Source organism: Otolemur garnettii, unplaced genomic scaffold (genome assembly GCF_000181295.1).
Source record: "Otolemur garnettii isolate 467f Iridium unplaced genomic scaffold, OtoGar3 scaffold00004, whole genome shotgun sequence".
NCBI lineage: Eukaryota > Metazoa > Chordata > Mammalia > Primates > Galagidae > Otolemur > Otolemur garnettii.
The window spans coordinates 13040024-13055067 of NW_003852399.1; positions in this window are offsets into that span (position 1 = coordinate 13040024).

Below are 15044 nucleotides of genomic sequence, written 5' to 3' on the forward strand. Positions count from 1 at the left end.
ACATAGTAGATTTTAGAGTCTAATTGCCTTTGACTTATCCCTTATTAATCTACATATAACAGTAACTTTCTAATGTAGTATAAGTGGTATTTGTTTATTTCTCTGTATTAATTACAGTTGTTATTGAATTTGTAATGAAGCTGAATGAGATTAGACTGTACGTTAAGCCTTTACTAAGGGTATAACCGTAAGTCTTAAAACATCTATTAATACCATTCTAGGTCAGAATTTATAAGTCCAAATAACAAAATAAATGCTAGTTTTTCCTTATAAAAAACTGTAAATCATAATCATAAGAAGAAGGCTTAATGACAGTCTTTGTAAGTCAGAGGTTTCATGTGAAAAACTGATATTCCATATTCAATCCTTTAGGTAGTATTCTTTTTGATTATTAGACATGATGGTAGAAGTTACCAAACACAAAGCAAGGAAAAAATATGTACTTTTCAATGCAATATACTTTCAGGACAATTTGGAATATTAAACTTCAGGAAATTTGGAAACTCTACTTTTTTATTAATTTTTAATTAAAATCATAACTGTATACATTTATGAGGTATGATGTGATTATATACAATGAGGAATCCTTAAATCAAACTGATTAACATAGTCCTAAATATACTTACTTATTTTTTGTGGTAAGCCATTTACAATTTACTCTTAGGTATTTTGAAATAAACCCTTCCATTTTTGCACATTAGGTGAGATCCCACCAAACTCCCTCCCTCCTCCCACCCATCTTCTTCCCCATTTTACCTCTCCTCTCTTCACTCCTCCTCCTTGCAAGACTATATTTGTTTTTATTATTCATAAAAACAAATGAGTGTATGAGTATTTATATATTGGTTTAATAATAGTATTGAGTACATTGAATACTTTTTCCCTATTCTTGAGATATTTTACTAAAAAAATGTGTTCAAATTCCATCCAGTAAACATAAAAGATATAAAGTCGCCACGTTTTATGGCTAAATAGTACTCCATGGTCTACATATACCACAATTTGTTAATCCATTCATGGGTTGATGGGGCATTTGGGTTGCTTCCATGGCTTGGCAATTATGAATTGGGTTGCAGTAAACATACTGGTACAAATGTCTTGGTGGTAAAATGATTTTCATCTTTCTGGGTAGATACCTAGTAATGGAATTGCAGGAACAAATGGAATTACAGGAAGGTCAATGTTTAATTCTTTAAAGATTCTCCATACTTCTTTCCATAAAGATTATATTAGTTTGCTTTCAGTGTAGAAGCAAAACTCACACCAACAACTGCATTATTGTTCATTCACTTTTTGTTATTAGTCATGGAACAACACAGGTGCCCACAATAATTTCCGAGGCATTTTGACCTCTGCCTCTGAGAGCTTCCCATCTAGATTGAGACCAATGCAAAACAGAAAACCTGAGCTTTACCACAAGAAGATGAATGGACACCATTGATGCCTTAATGTGTGATCTCTTCCAGACAGTTATGCTTTATTTATTCATAAAGCTTCAACTAAAAATAATCCCAGGGCTTATTTTAGTCTTCTAAAAATATAGTGATCAGTATCATGACCATCACTTCGAACACATGGAATTTGACCTGGGAATTATGAGTGGTCCTTGTGCTTTCCTCTTTATTATTATCAATCAAGAACTTTGCATACTTCTTATGTTCCAGGCAGGGGGCTATGCAGATGATTAAGACAGTGCTTTTGCCCTAAATAGAGCTTACATTTAGGATAGATAAAATATACCAGCACAAAAATTTGATTTGGCACCAGCCATAAGGCTTGTGGCAAAGAATATAAGCTTTGGTTTCAGGTATTTACTGTAGCTCCACCACTTACTTGACATTGATCAGTTTTCCTAAATTTCTCTGAGTCTTTTTTCACTGGTCATGTACTAACTAACTGGCATGTTTGTTATAAGACAGTGAGATACAGTAGAGAATAGAAACATACAAAAATATAAAGTATTGTTTTAGGTGCAAATGTACAGACCAGATCAGAGGTTGGCCAACTTTTCCACAAAGGGCCAGATACTAAATATTTTCGGCTTCACAGGCTGTCTGATCTCTATCACATCTACTCTACTTCACTGTTGTAGCATGTGAGCAGCTGTAGACAATATGAAAATGAGTGAGTGTGGCTGGATTATAGTAATATTTTATTTATGAAAACAGATGGGCATGTCTATAATTTACCAACCCCTAAATCAGACAGTAAGGACTCTAAAAGTTAAGAAGAGAGAAAGATTATTGAAGAACTGGCAGAGTGTCTTCAAAGAGGAGAGGGGATGTTTTCTTATTTGATTATTTTAGATTTTAATTTTTATCCAAGTTAAAAATGTTCAAAGTATAGAGTCAACTCAGTCTGCAAGATTTATTATGAAAAAGTTTTCTTGTCTGATAGCCAATCATTTTCAGCTTCTTCAGCTGATTCTTCTAGTATTAATTTCCAAATCCGTACATAATATAGGTATCTCCTATTTCTAATTGATTTGCAGTTTCACGTATTATCTAGTGATTTTCTACTGTGAAGGATGGAGATTCCCCATCTCCGTCATCCCTCTACGCCTCCACTATATAAGCAAACTTTCCGTCATTCATTCACTCAACCTCTCCCAGCAGTTACTTAGTAATTTTCATTAGATTAATATCTAGCATCTACATGATTATGTAGATGTAATTCAATCTTCAATAATAGCAAATTATGGTTATTTAATTTCCATTATATAATATTTTGTTCCCCCTAGATTTAATAATTTCCTTTTCTTACCCTTTTCCTTAGTATCCATTGTATTTTACTTATAACTAATTCATCTTCAAGCAACCTCTTTGGAAGTCGTCTCGCTATCTTCATAAGACACTTACTTGTATCAGATTTGCTAACAATTTCATTTTCCTGAGGAAGAATGACCTAGAGCAGTAGCTTTCAAGAAATTCATCTAAGAATTACTTAGATGACTTGGAGTGCTTGTTACAACACACATTCCTTGGCCCCAACCCCAAAGATTCAAGGGTTTGAGACTAGGCTGAAGAATTTGCAATTATAACCAGTTCCCAAGTGATACAGATGTCAGTCCCTTCAGCACATTTTGAGAAGGAAGGGGCTGCACAAGCCAGAGCCTTTGTCCTGCTTCCTTCTGGACAGGGTGTTTTCTACGTCAGCTGCAGCCATCAACTGCCATTCACGATCATCATGGGGATTTCCATGGCTTTACTCTGGTGTTACTACTGAAAAATTTGAAGCACTTTTTTGAATCCTGATCCCTTGTGTGTGATCTTCAGATAACAATACCTGGCAAACAGAAGCACGCTGAACAAAGTACGTGGCTGGTAATTTCTCCACTGATTTTTTATAAGGATAGCATTTTGTGTTCAATAGTCTGAGAAGGGGGTCTGTTAACAAGTAGCTCCCCATATAGAAAACAGGTTTGCATAAATTTTACCTCTTCCTTCTGACCCATAAAGGATTTTTTATTCAAATTTACCATGTGTATTTTCTTCTTTAAAACTTCCTCTAATTTTCCTTTATTTTTGATTGTATACATACAGGGTGGCCATAAAGTTCATGTGCAATGTAATAGTTTACATCACAGGACGTTTATGACCACCCCGTATAGTTGAAATGTACAGGCGGTGCCATGTATGCGTGTTTGAAGAGATGTTACTATGTATCACTTTTCAATTGAAGGTACTTGCTGGTCAAGTGTACTTGGACATGCTACACACAACTACGTTACCTGCAATTTGTATGCTTTTTGAGAATGATCAATTTTACTTTCAACAGGATCTCTTAAAATGTGTTTACATTTTTTGGCACCTAGGATTTGATTGTTTCAGTACGTCTATATTCTTTAAGAGCCCCAAGACTACACTACACACCCTATCCTATAGGACAGTGGTTCCCAACATTTTTGGCACCAGGGACCTGTTTCAGGGAAGACAATTTTTCCATAGGGGAGCTGGTTTTGAGCTAATTCTGCCTGAAATTGATTTATTGGGGTCTCTGGGCAGGCAAATCTCTCTGTATTTGCAGCCTCTCCTCAGCCCTAGCATCACCACCTTAGCCCCACCTCAGATCACCAGGTATTAGATTCTCATTGGGAGCACGCAAACTAGATTCCACACCTGTGCAGTTCACAGTAGGACTCATGCTGCTATGAGAATCTAAGGCTTCTGCTGATGTGATGGGAGGTGGAGCCCAGGTGGTGATATGACTGATGGGGAGCAGCTGTAAATATAGGTGAAACTTTATTTGGTGACCGGCTGCTGTGTAGCCTAGTTCCTAACAGGTCTTGGGGTTTGTAGCTATGGGAGACTCCTTCCTAGAAAGTCATTTTCTCTCAAGTGATGGATTCCAAGTTTTTATAAAACTGGGTATGGGAAATCAATCTTCAACCTTACTAGTTGTACACGCTCGAAACGCCACAATTGTGGGCCAGATATAGGTACTGAATCCTCTTCTAACTGTGACCAATATCATGCTTTTCAACTTTCCCATGCCACCAAGTGTTCCTCTGCTGGGAAATACATAGTGAGATATTATACACAATTTATATTTTAGGCAAAAAAGCTATTAAATTATTTTTTCTATAATGTAATTACTGGCAAGATCCACAGGCACAATATCCATTGCGTCACATGGATCACTGTGACTCTCATAAAGGAATTCTATCTTTAATCCATCTCCTAGTTTTCTGTCATATTCAAATTCGTATCCATGTTAAACACCAGCAGTAGGCTAATTACGTACAACATCCACTTTAAGATTCCATCCCGGGAACAAGTTACTCTACTTGCTTTCCCTTTCATGTACTGCCTATGGAGCATGTCCAACCCGCTTTGCATAGCGAGTGATAAAATCTTACACACCTGGCAGTGAGGGAGTGGACCTGGATGTGGGAGATAACTGAGGCAAGTAAATGATAAACATGGTGATAGTACTATCATTATCTTCCTCAAATGGAAGATAAATCTATGCGCGCAAATGTCATATGTTGAATAAATGAACAGTCATTCTGTCATCCATCACTGCCAATTCCTTCCAACTTATCTGGATTGTATTACAGCTGAATCCATCTTATGAGTTATATAGCAGTTTCTTAAAGATGAAATTATGTGTTGCAACAGGCCAAATGTGTTTGCTGTAGGCCCATCTGTCTCAGTAATTCTTGTTCACACGCTAGCTATTTTTTCATATTTAGGGATATTTATTGCATATAAATATCCCAAAGCACAAATAACAGGCAGGAATATTTTAGACAAACCCTTGACATATATCTAAATTAAAAGAGAATCAAACAAGGGGATACTAATTCTCCGTTGGGTGTCAATAACAGGTCTTGCTACATAACTTACTCAATATTCAGTGGGTAGCTATTAGGGTTTTCCATTCCCTTAAGCCAAAGTTTGGCATGATGGAATGGAGATAAATCTAAATGTGATATGCTTTTCAGTGAGGCAAGATACTGAGCTTTAGAAAGTGTGAAATTCCGAACCTAACCAAATTTGATTCAAAGAACTGAAAACACACAATGACAGAGTAACAGAATTGGAAGGAATCTTGGGGTACATCGCATGTAAACCTCCCGTTCATGTTTAAAAACGTTTAAAGCATTGATACTTATGATTTTCCTCGCCCTTGGCTAAATATTTCTTGTGGTAGAGAGCCTTCCTTAAGTTATGTTATGCTGTATTTGGACACTTTGATCATTCACACCATTCATATTTATCAAATGCTTACTATATCTCGGGGATTGTTCTGAGAACTGGGATCAATATGATTTCTGTACCACTCAGTATTCTTTTATTTACAAGTAAAAAAAAAGTATACAACCATCCTAGATGCATTATTTAAGCATAGGAGGGGATTTGAAACAATCTCATATTAGTGGAAAATCTGGGGCTAGAGCTAATTTCGGATGTGAATGGCATCAGAAGTTCAAATGACTTTATCAGGATGTCTTTCTCCAGTTCCTTGCTCTCTTTTCCTCTGGGTTGACCCTATGCTCAGACAGGCTCTTGCTGTGTCGTGGTAAAATTGCTGAATTTACCACGGGTCCAGAATTACATGTTCTCAGTTTCTCTGTAACTTCTTTTTAGTCTGCCATCTGAAACCGAAGTAAGGATAATACTGCCTTTATCTGATGAACTTCAACTGTCATGTCTTCCCTGGAGACTGTTCTCTTTCAAAGTGATTTCTCCAATCTTTTCACCTGAACACAGAGATTATATAGCCCTTTAGGTTGAATGCTTACAAAACAGTTAGTGAATGAATAAATGACTGAATGACTAAACAGATAAATTGGTCCAAGCCAGGATTCTGAAGAACACAGGAGTCAAAATTAAGTTCGACATCATTCTGTAGACCGTTATGTGAAAGAGAAGCAAAAGATAACAGCAACAAACTGCAGCACAGGTTATCAGAGGCTGCAATAACACTCAGGGCAAAGTTCGTGAAGGTCTTTTCTTGAAGGACTACATTAGATGCTTCATTGGTTTTTCAACCAGAGTAAGTCATTTATTACATACTGGTAACAGACCACATGTTGGTGGTCAACAGACTTATGAGTTGAATAAACACATAGATAGATGAGCAAAATGTGTCACAAAGTTACATTTTCACCAGTTATCTATGCTTTATTGTTATATTATTTATTTATTTATTGACAGAGTCTCACTCTGTCACCCTGGGTAGAGTGCTGTGGCATCATAGTTCACAGCAACCTCAAACTCCTGGACTCAAGAGATCTACTTGCCTCTGTCTCCTGAGTAGCTGGTACTACAGGTGCCCACCACAACACCCAGCTATTTTTAGAGACAGGGTCCTACTCTTACTCATGCTGTTCTTGACCTCCTGAGCTCAAGCAATCCACCTGCCTCGGGCTCCCAGAGTTCTAGGATTATAGGATGAGCCACTGAACTCAGCCAGTTATCTATGCTTTAAAGAAGTGTGACCCCAATGAAAGGAGCAGGACTTAAAGATCAATGAATCATACTTATTATTAATGTACTTGTTTAATTCCTCTGATTTCCTTCATTTAAAAAAAATTAAAACATATTGAAATTACAGTAGATAATAGATCTATGTTGTAAAATCCACATCTCTTCCCTCAAAGCACAGCCTGAATTAGACAGAGAGTCCATTGGGTTACAATGTTGTGAACAAGAAAGCACAAGTTACTTTGGGGGACCCTCACACTGTCTGTGGGAGAGTTAGGGTTTATAGGAGGAGCTGACAGCTAGGTTTAGAGTTGAAGGATTGATAAGCATTAGTCAGATAAAGAAAAAGGGAGGAGCCTTCTTTTTCAGACTTTATCTTTTTCAGATAAACTTATCATCATGGTATAGGATTATAAAGAACAACCCTGAATTTTTATTTCTCATCCTTCCTGACATATTGTGGAAAAAGCTATGCTCTGTTGTGTCCATGGGTGTGACTGACAGCTGCTTGACTGACCAGCATGTCTTCCAGAAACAGCAGAAGTATACAGCCTACATTTCCTCATCTACATGCCTAGTGTCTGTGGCCTCCTGCCTTTTGCTGTCACTATAGACAGTGAGTGTTCAATGGTGGATGCACCACCAGATTTAGACCTGTGTGACTTGGTCTCCAGAGTTTCCTGGAATCCCTGTGAGAAGCATACTTTCTCTCTCTGAAGGGCGCTAAGCTGGCTGGTTGAAAGCTGGCATGGTTGGCCATCTTTGCACCCTTTGGGGAATGCTTAACTTGGAAGGATGCCAATGTAGAGGGAAGAACAAATGATCAATGGAGAGAGAGGGAGAGAGAATGAATAGTGACGGCATCACCGGAACACCGAAATCCAGCTATGTCTACTCAAGCAAGCTCAGTGTTTAGGATTTTCACATTTACAAACCGGTACATTTCTTGCTATCTTGAACCAGTTGGAGTTGAATTCCTGTCACATGTAACCAAAATAGTGTGCTCAATACATTTGGTTACGTTGCATGTTGTCCATACCAGGTTAGTGCTCTGGAACACAATAATAATTAACTAATTTTTATTCTGGTAAATGAGATCATATAGATATCAAAGCAATGAGGTACTTCTTGAAGCCTTGTCTGAACTGGACTGAATAGGACCGTGAAAAGAGTACGAGCTTCAGAGTACGCTCAGGGGAATGGGGAACACGCCTCAGGCTGTGTACACTCAGGAAAGCAGACTTAGCATGGCCAGCATGCAGAAAGATCACATGATAAGAGAGGAAGAGCAGAAGGGAGCAGGTGCCAGGCTCTTTTTAACAACCAGCTCTCATGGAGACTGACAGAGTAAGAGCCCACTCATTACCTTGAGGACAGTACCCATCCAGTTAGGAGCATTTAGTATTTGCAGGTTTGTTCTGGGTAAAAGATAGCACTCTGCATCATATTTGTAATCTGAGTTCCCTGTGAATAATCTGTAAATATAACATGATCCTATATTTGCATAGTAACAGAACTGCCCTCTTTTCCTTATTGACTCACTAAGACATGTTAGTAGGAGAAAGTAGCCCTGTGGACGACTGAAAGTCCTTTCAGGGTATAGTGTACCAGTGTGTATACAAGTCTCCTTGTGGACACGGAGACAGCCCACATGGACCAAAGTTAAGATGTGACCAGTGGTAGAAGAAGCAAGAACTATTTACTTTTGAGTTACCTTCTTTGAAGGAAAGTTCAAATAGTACATCTTAGACTCAAATATTTTATAGAAATGTAAGTACAATAGATATTTTGATCTGTATTATACCTTTCTTTTCTAAACACTAATTAGCTGGACTTCACTGAATACTTACTATGTGTCAAAAATGGTAAAAGACTTCATTACCTCAATTAATTCATTTAGTCCTCATGAGGATCTATATGGTATTAGTAGAGATTATTAACCACATGTTAAAGATGAAGGCCCAGAAAGGGTAAGTAACTTGTCCAAGGTTGTGTGGCTAACAAATGGTGGAGCTGGAAACGAATCCAGGTGTCTGACCTTGATATTATGCTCTTAATCTCTATCCGCTGTCCTCTTCCTAGGATCGTTGTATGAGTTCACAGGATTTGGTTTGGCTGGATTAGCTGGCAGGGTACTGGGAATATCACCACTCAGCATTGCCCTTCAGTGACTGGGGTGTTATTTCTCAGTCAAGATGAGGGGGTAGAGCATGGTCAGCACACGTTCTCTCTGAAGAGGATCCTCAGAGACATACCCAGAGATTTCTGGAATGGAAAAGCAGCTCAGTCTTAGCTGCTCATTACACATCATCTGAGATGTCTAGACCTCCTCTCAGGATCTCGCTGGAGCCCTTCCTAAGCAATTTGTGGGTCTGGGATAGAAAAGGAACACGGATGGGTATCTACAATGTTCCAGTAAAGCCTCTTCTCAAAGTCGTGACTAAAAAGAAAAGGAAGTATCATATTAATTGGATTTATAGAAGTGTCAGTGTCACCCATACACTTGTAATGTTAATAATTTCTGGTCTTGATCTCTGTTTTCCTAAAGGTGAACACAGGTCATTTCTGAGTAATACTAGGATGAAACCATCAACCTTGGTTTCTGTGTGTGCAGGTATGTGTAGGTATTCACTAGTGCACAAAAACACCGCTGAATGGTGGCAAAATCTCTGCTTCCTCCGTCATCATGCCTTCTCACATCTATTTAAATTCTATGACCTTAAAAAATAACCTTTCCTCATTAGCAAAGTCAGATCTTATGCTTTTAGCTTTCAGGTGTTACTCTCTCATACCTTAGAACTACTATAGTTTTTACAGCCTAGGCCAGAGCTTCTCAACCTGGACAGCTCAGCCCTGGCAATACCTGGGCTACAGTTCTTTGTTGAGGGGTTGTTCTATGCATTGCAGGATGTGTAGCCCACTAACACCTGTAGCATACGCACCCCCCAGTTATGACAATTAAAACTGTCTACAGATATTGTTAAATATTCTGGGAGAGCAAAATGGACCTCTATTGGGACCACTCAACACAATTTAATTTTCAACATATTTCTATATCATCCTCCACTTGTCACAACTGTTCATATTTCCTCAACAAGCTGGCGTATGTCTGAGGCAGAAACTATGTTTTGTTGTATAACTTCTGTTCTTTCGAATGTGAAGGAAAAAATGGAAAATCAACTAGTATTTACTGGATTCCAGCCTTGGGGCTGAAGGGCTTTCTTTGCATGTGTCATGTTCTCTATTCCATCAGTACTTACTGAGTTCCTGCTACTACCACGAGAGACAATGTTCAAATCCTGGCCTCTCTGCTTAGTGTGACCTTGGGAACTCAATATCCCAGTGTCTCAGTTTCCTCATCCATAAAATGGGATGATAATATCAGCTATCCCATGACACTGTGAGAATTATATGGATTGAAATGTCTGAAACATTCAGAACAGAATCTGGCATGTATAAATGTCTACACTTCTGCTGTGTGTTAGTAATAAATGTCACTATTACTATAGGTCAGGACTGGATGCTTGGTGCTGAGGATTTGGTGATGGATAAGAGAGCTCGTTCTCATGGAGTTTGTGTTCTAATGTGGTTTCATATAATCCTTGTAACTATGTGATACAAAAGCAAATTATGCAAGCAAATGTTTGCATCCCCATAATATTCTGAAATAATTAAAAAAATGGTATGAAATATGATTGGCTTTATTTCACAGGTGGGTAAAGTGTAACTCAGTGAAAGGAAGTAATTTGCTCCAGGTCACATGTCGACTGTGTACCAAGGCCAGGGTTGAACCCAGCTGTCTCTGGCAACTGAGCTGGACTGAGCACTTCATAGATTCTCCATACACTTCTGGAGACTAGACTGAAAAGGAAATTATTTTTCCTCTTCTTTGATTTTTTCCCTCCTTTTGCTTTTGTTTTCTCTTTCTTTCCAAAAGAATCGTGGTGCCTTCCTTTAAGATTTATGAGTAGATCTAACTTCTCAATTCATACTCCAATACATACTTGAGGATATTTATTTCTCTTGTGACCACCCGGCTATTTCTCCAGATGAACCAATCCTAGTTGTTAGATACATGAAATTTCATTGACCATGAAGTGTCCACAGTGATTCATCTTTGCAGCAAATGGGTAATGTGTACTTTGGGGTTTAAAAATAGAGATGAGTCAAGAAAATCATATGTTTCTTACTAAAAAAAAAAAAAAAACAACACTTTTCAAAGATTTGGGTGCTCCTCCACCCCTTAACATCATATTAAGCATGATGACCATAATTGGGGTACACATCCAAATAGAATGTAAAATAGCTCATTCCTTTCCAATTATAACATTTAGAAATACCATTTATCAAAATAATAATTTCAGCTATTTCTAGCTGAAGGTCATGTGGGCTCAGGGACTCTCCGGTGTGTCAATATCACCAGGGCTATCACCACAAGGAATGTGGTGAAAGATCGGATGGTTCTATGACATTCTTCATTGCTCTTTCTCTCTCTGGATGTGGTAACTGAGACACTGGGGTCTTGGGCATGGGCTCCTTTCTTGCTAAATGACTGTATGTTATTGTTTTCTCAGGACTCTGCCCTGTGGGTTGATGTGTGCTACTTCCTAGTGGCTGCAGCGAGTTAGGCTGCAATCTGGAAACTTACAGGAAAATCTTTTAGCACCTCTCAAGTCAGCTCTCTGCTTCAGCAGGAAGACCAACCCGGTGGCTGCTAGAAGTTCTATGTCCTTGGCTCACCTTAATGGCAATGAGATGTTGATTTTGAGGTTAATTCAAAATAGTTTCTTCTATTTGAATGAAATCTTATCAAACTGCATCTGGAAAGAATGTGTTGTCCCCAAAAGTTTGTTTCTTTCTTTTTTCAGGTGAAGGTGAAAGAGGGAAAGTTTCCAGAAAATTCTTTAAGTTAAAAATATGACTTTTATTTGCAAATGAATTTTTGTTTGGAAAACAAAAGCTACATGTCCAGTGTCCTTACCGGGCTATATTTGTGAACAAAAACACTGTAAGAAGGAAAAGAAGGAAGGAAAGCAGGCAGAATGAAAGGATGAAAAGAAGCCTGACTGAGTGAGGAACAGTCAAGATAAAGCAAACTTTGTAGTTGTGTTTATCTTTATCTTGGGGCCTTCCATCTCCTCTTAGGATTGGTCTTTACTCATGCTGAGGACACTGAAATGTTCTCTTGGGTCTGTGTGTGCCCCTGTCTGCTTCTCTGCTAATGCTGACAAGTTTTGAAAATCTGCCTTACTTTCAAGTCACACTTTCACGTCAAGAATCCAATTAAAGCTCCCAGATTAGCTTTCCCTTCTGTCCCAGCAGGTGCGTCTCACTTCAATATGGCGGCCGCCACACTACTCTGTAGCTTCACAGTTATGCGTTCACTCTCATCCTGTCATATAAATTCTTTAAGATGGTCCATCCACTGCCAAAACTGTTTGGAGAATAGACAGGCAGTATTGTCCTATTCTGCCTCACATGGAGAAAACATAATCTCAACTCTGTTTTTACCCTGCCAAGTCTCTGTATGTATCTGGCACCTTTTAATATGTTTACCATCAGCCAGCAACATAAATGATCCTGAATTCCCTGTTTCACACAAAAACACACACATATACACATACAAAGGAAACATCAAACTTTTAACTGTGAACAGTCAATTCTGTGAGAAACACTCTAATTCTTAAGGGTGCAGAAACTTCAGAAGGTGGGTGTAGAGACAATATAACTTTGCCCTGCTTTAGGAGAAATAAGACACTTTTAGACAGAGGAGCTGGAGACTGATGGTGAGCAAGACTATCATGGTAGGGAGTGCTTCAGCCAGCTGGAATGCCTCTCTCACTGATTTTGACTTTGCTCTAGATTTTTCTATCACAGCATCTTTCTGCTGTGATCTTTCTTTGCCCCTATAGATCCAGCGCAAATTCAGTTTCCTCTGAGTTAGTTTCTTACTAGTTGTCATCTTTCCTTTCTCTGAAGTATGTGGAGCTTCTTTTGTGGTAACTATGACGTGCTTCTCTAGGATTTTGTGTACTTGACCTCTTAGCTTCAAGTTGAGGGCCTGTGCCTTGCCTTTCTTAGAAGCACTTGCCTAGCACAATGATGACAATATTCACAGCTGCTCAGTAAGTGTTTATGGACCAAATGGAAAGAGGGACTTGATATTACATTTGAAATGTGAGAGGTGAGGATATAAATAAAGAACACAAACATTGAGTTCAAGCACCAGCTCTGTGAAGGGATTGGGGTGGTCATTTAAGTCTTTCCCAGAAGGCCTAAGAATAAAAATGCTTTTCTACGACTTTCTAGAATTGTTAGGTGACTCTCCGGAGGCACCTATTGTTCACAGTTTGTGAACAATACATGCTAAAGATACTTAATAGTCAGTGGGCCTCCTTTGACTCAGTTCTTCTTTTCTTTCTCTTTAGTCTAACGAGAATATTTTCTCTGGTATGAGAAATTACCACAGATCTAGCAGCAAGCATATTATGGATCAGTGAATAGATTGTCATATGCATGACAGTGCGGGTGCATGCAGTGATGCTGTGGGTGCATGCAGTGACTGCTGAAGTTACATATATCCCTATGTGTGTATATGTGGCTATAGACTTTACGATGTGGGGCTTTGCATTCACTACCCAGTACTCAAGCAAAATAACCAGTTATACATTTCCCTAATCCTACTGGGTCCTCAAAATGGTCTTGAGCTAATCCGTCAATTAACTGAAGGACTGCACCTTTTTTGTGTGATTACAGAAGGGTTGAGGTATTTGCTGGTTTGGAATAGACTAGGTACAACTTCCCCACCCTTCCAAAATATGTTTGAAAATTGAATGAATGAAGTTAGTGCTAAAAATAGTTGTTGAATAATTGAACCTCCAATTAGCCACAGTATCAGGAACCCTCCCTCCATCACTGGAGAGAAAATTCTTTGCCTTCCCTTTTCAGGAGTAAAATTGGTAACCCCTAAGTTGAAACAGAATAGGAGAGAACTCAGAACTAAACGTCCTTCTTGAATCCATCTTCCTAAGATATTTCACTGTCTATTAACTCTTGTCAGTACCATTATATTTTATGATGGTTGCCGCAGCCATGGTTTTAAAAAAATATCTAGTTTTAAAAATAGAAATCCAAATATACAGGGCAGAAAAATAAAACCCTCCATTGCATCAATAGGAACATTTTTATAGTTTTTTTTTTCTTTTGGCATCCTGATCTCTTTGAAAATTCTCTCCTCTCTACTTATGGGGAAATACACCTACTAACAGCCTAGAGGAATTATGCAATGTACTTTGCACAACTCCCTATGGCCTCAGGGAACAATGTAAATGAACCTTATTAGACAATTTTTTTTCTTACGTACATGGAGAAATTTTTTTAAATAAGTTCTTTTTCCTTTTAGATTTCGTAAAACTGCTTGCCTTGAATGAAGAAAAGCCAGATGAGAAAGAATTAGGGCATGTTATAATTCAGCTGTTTGAATCAGATGTAAAAAGAAAAAAAAATTGGCATTTCTGAGGTGGAAAAAGCTAGGTCTTCCTCCATAGGAATCTCAAAAATAACTGCTAAAAACCCTCAAACTTTCCAAGAGAAACTTCTTTAAAAGTTATGTGTAACCAAAAATAGAAGAATTAAAATGGAAGTCAGCACGCGTGCGTGTCTGTGAAGTCCCAGGGCAGCAAAGGAGGCAGGGCTGGAAAGTCAGGACTCGTGGTTCTGAATCTGTTGGCAGATTTAAATCTATTGGCTGGGAGAGCATTAACCGGGAGTCCTCACCTGCGTTCCTTATCTGTAGGATGGAGATTGCAAAGAAATCTTGGTGGAAATAAACTTTTTAGGTTTATCATTTGCCTTCAAAGACAAACCCACTAACTGTGTAAAGGCATGATGACCACTGTCGTCTTACAGGACTCTAGAAAGACTGACTATGACATGGCAGTGGTGGCTTTGAACAGAGAAATGCAATCCCGAAGTGGTGCAGCCCTCATCTTTGGGAGCATTTCTGTCTAGACCTCAGATCTTTATTGTGATCAGACCTTGAGAAAACCCCTAACCCAGCATGACTCGGGGGTCTTCTGTAGGGATTAGCAGTCCTTCCTCCATCATAGCAAA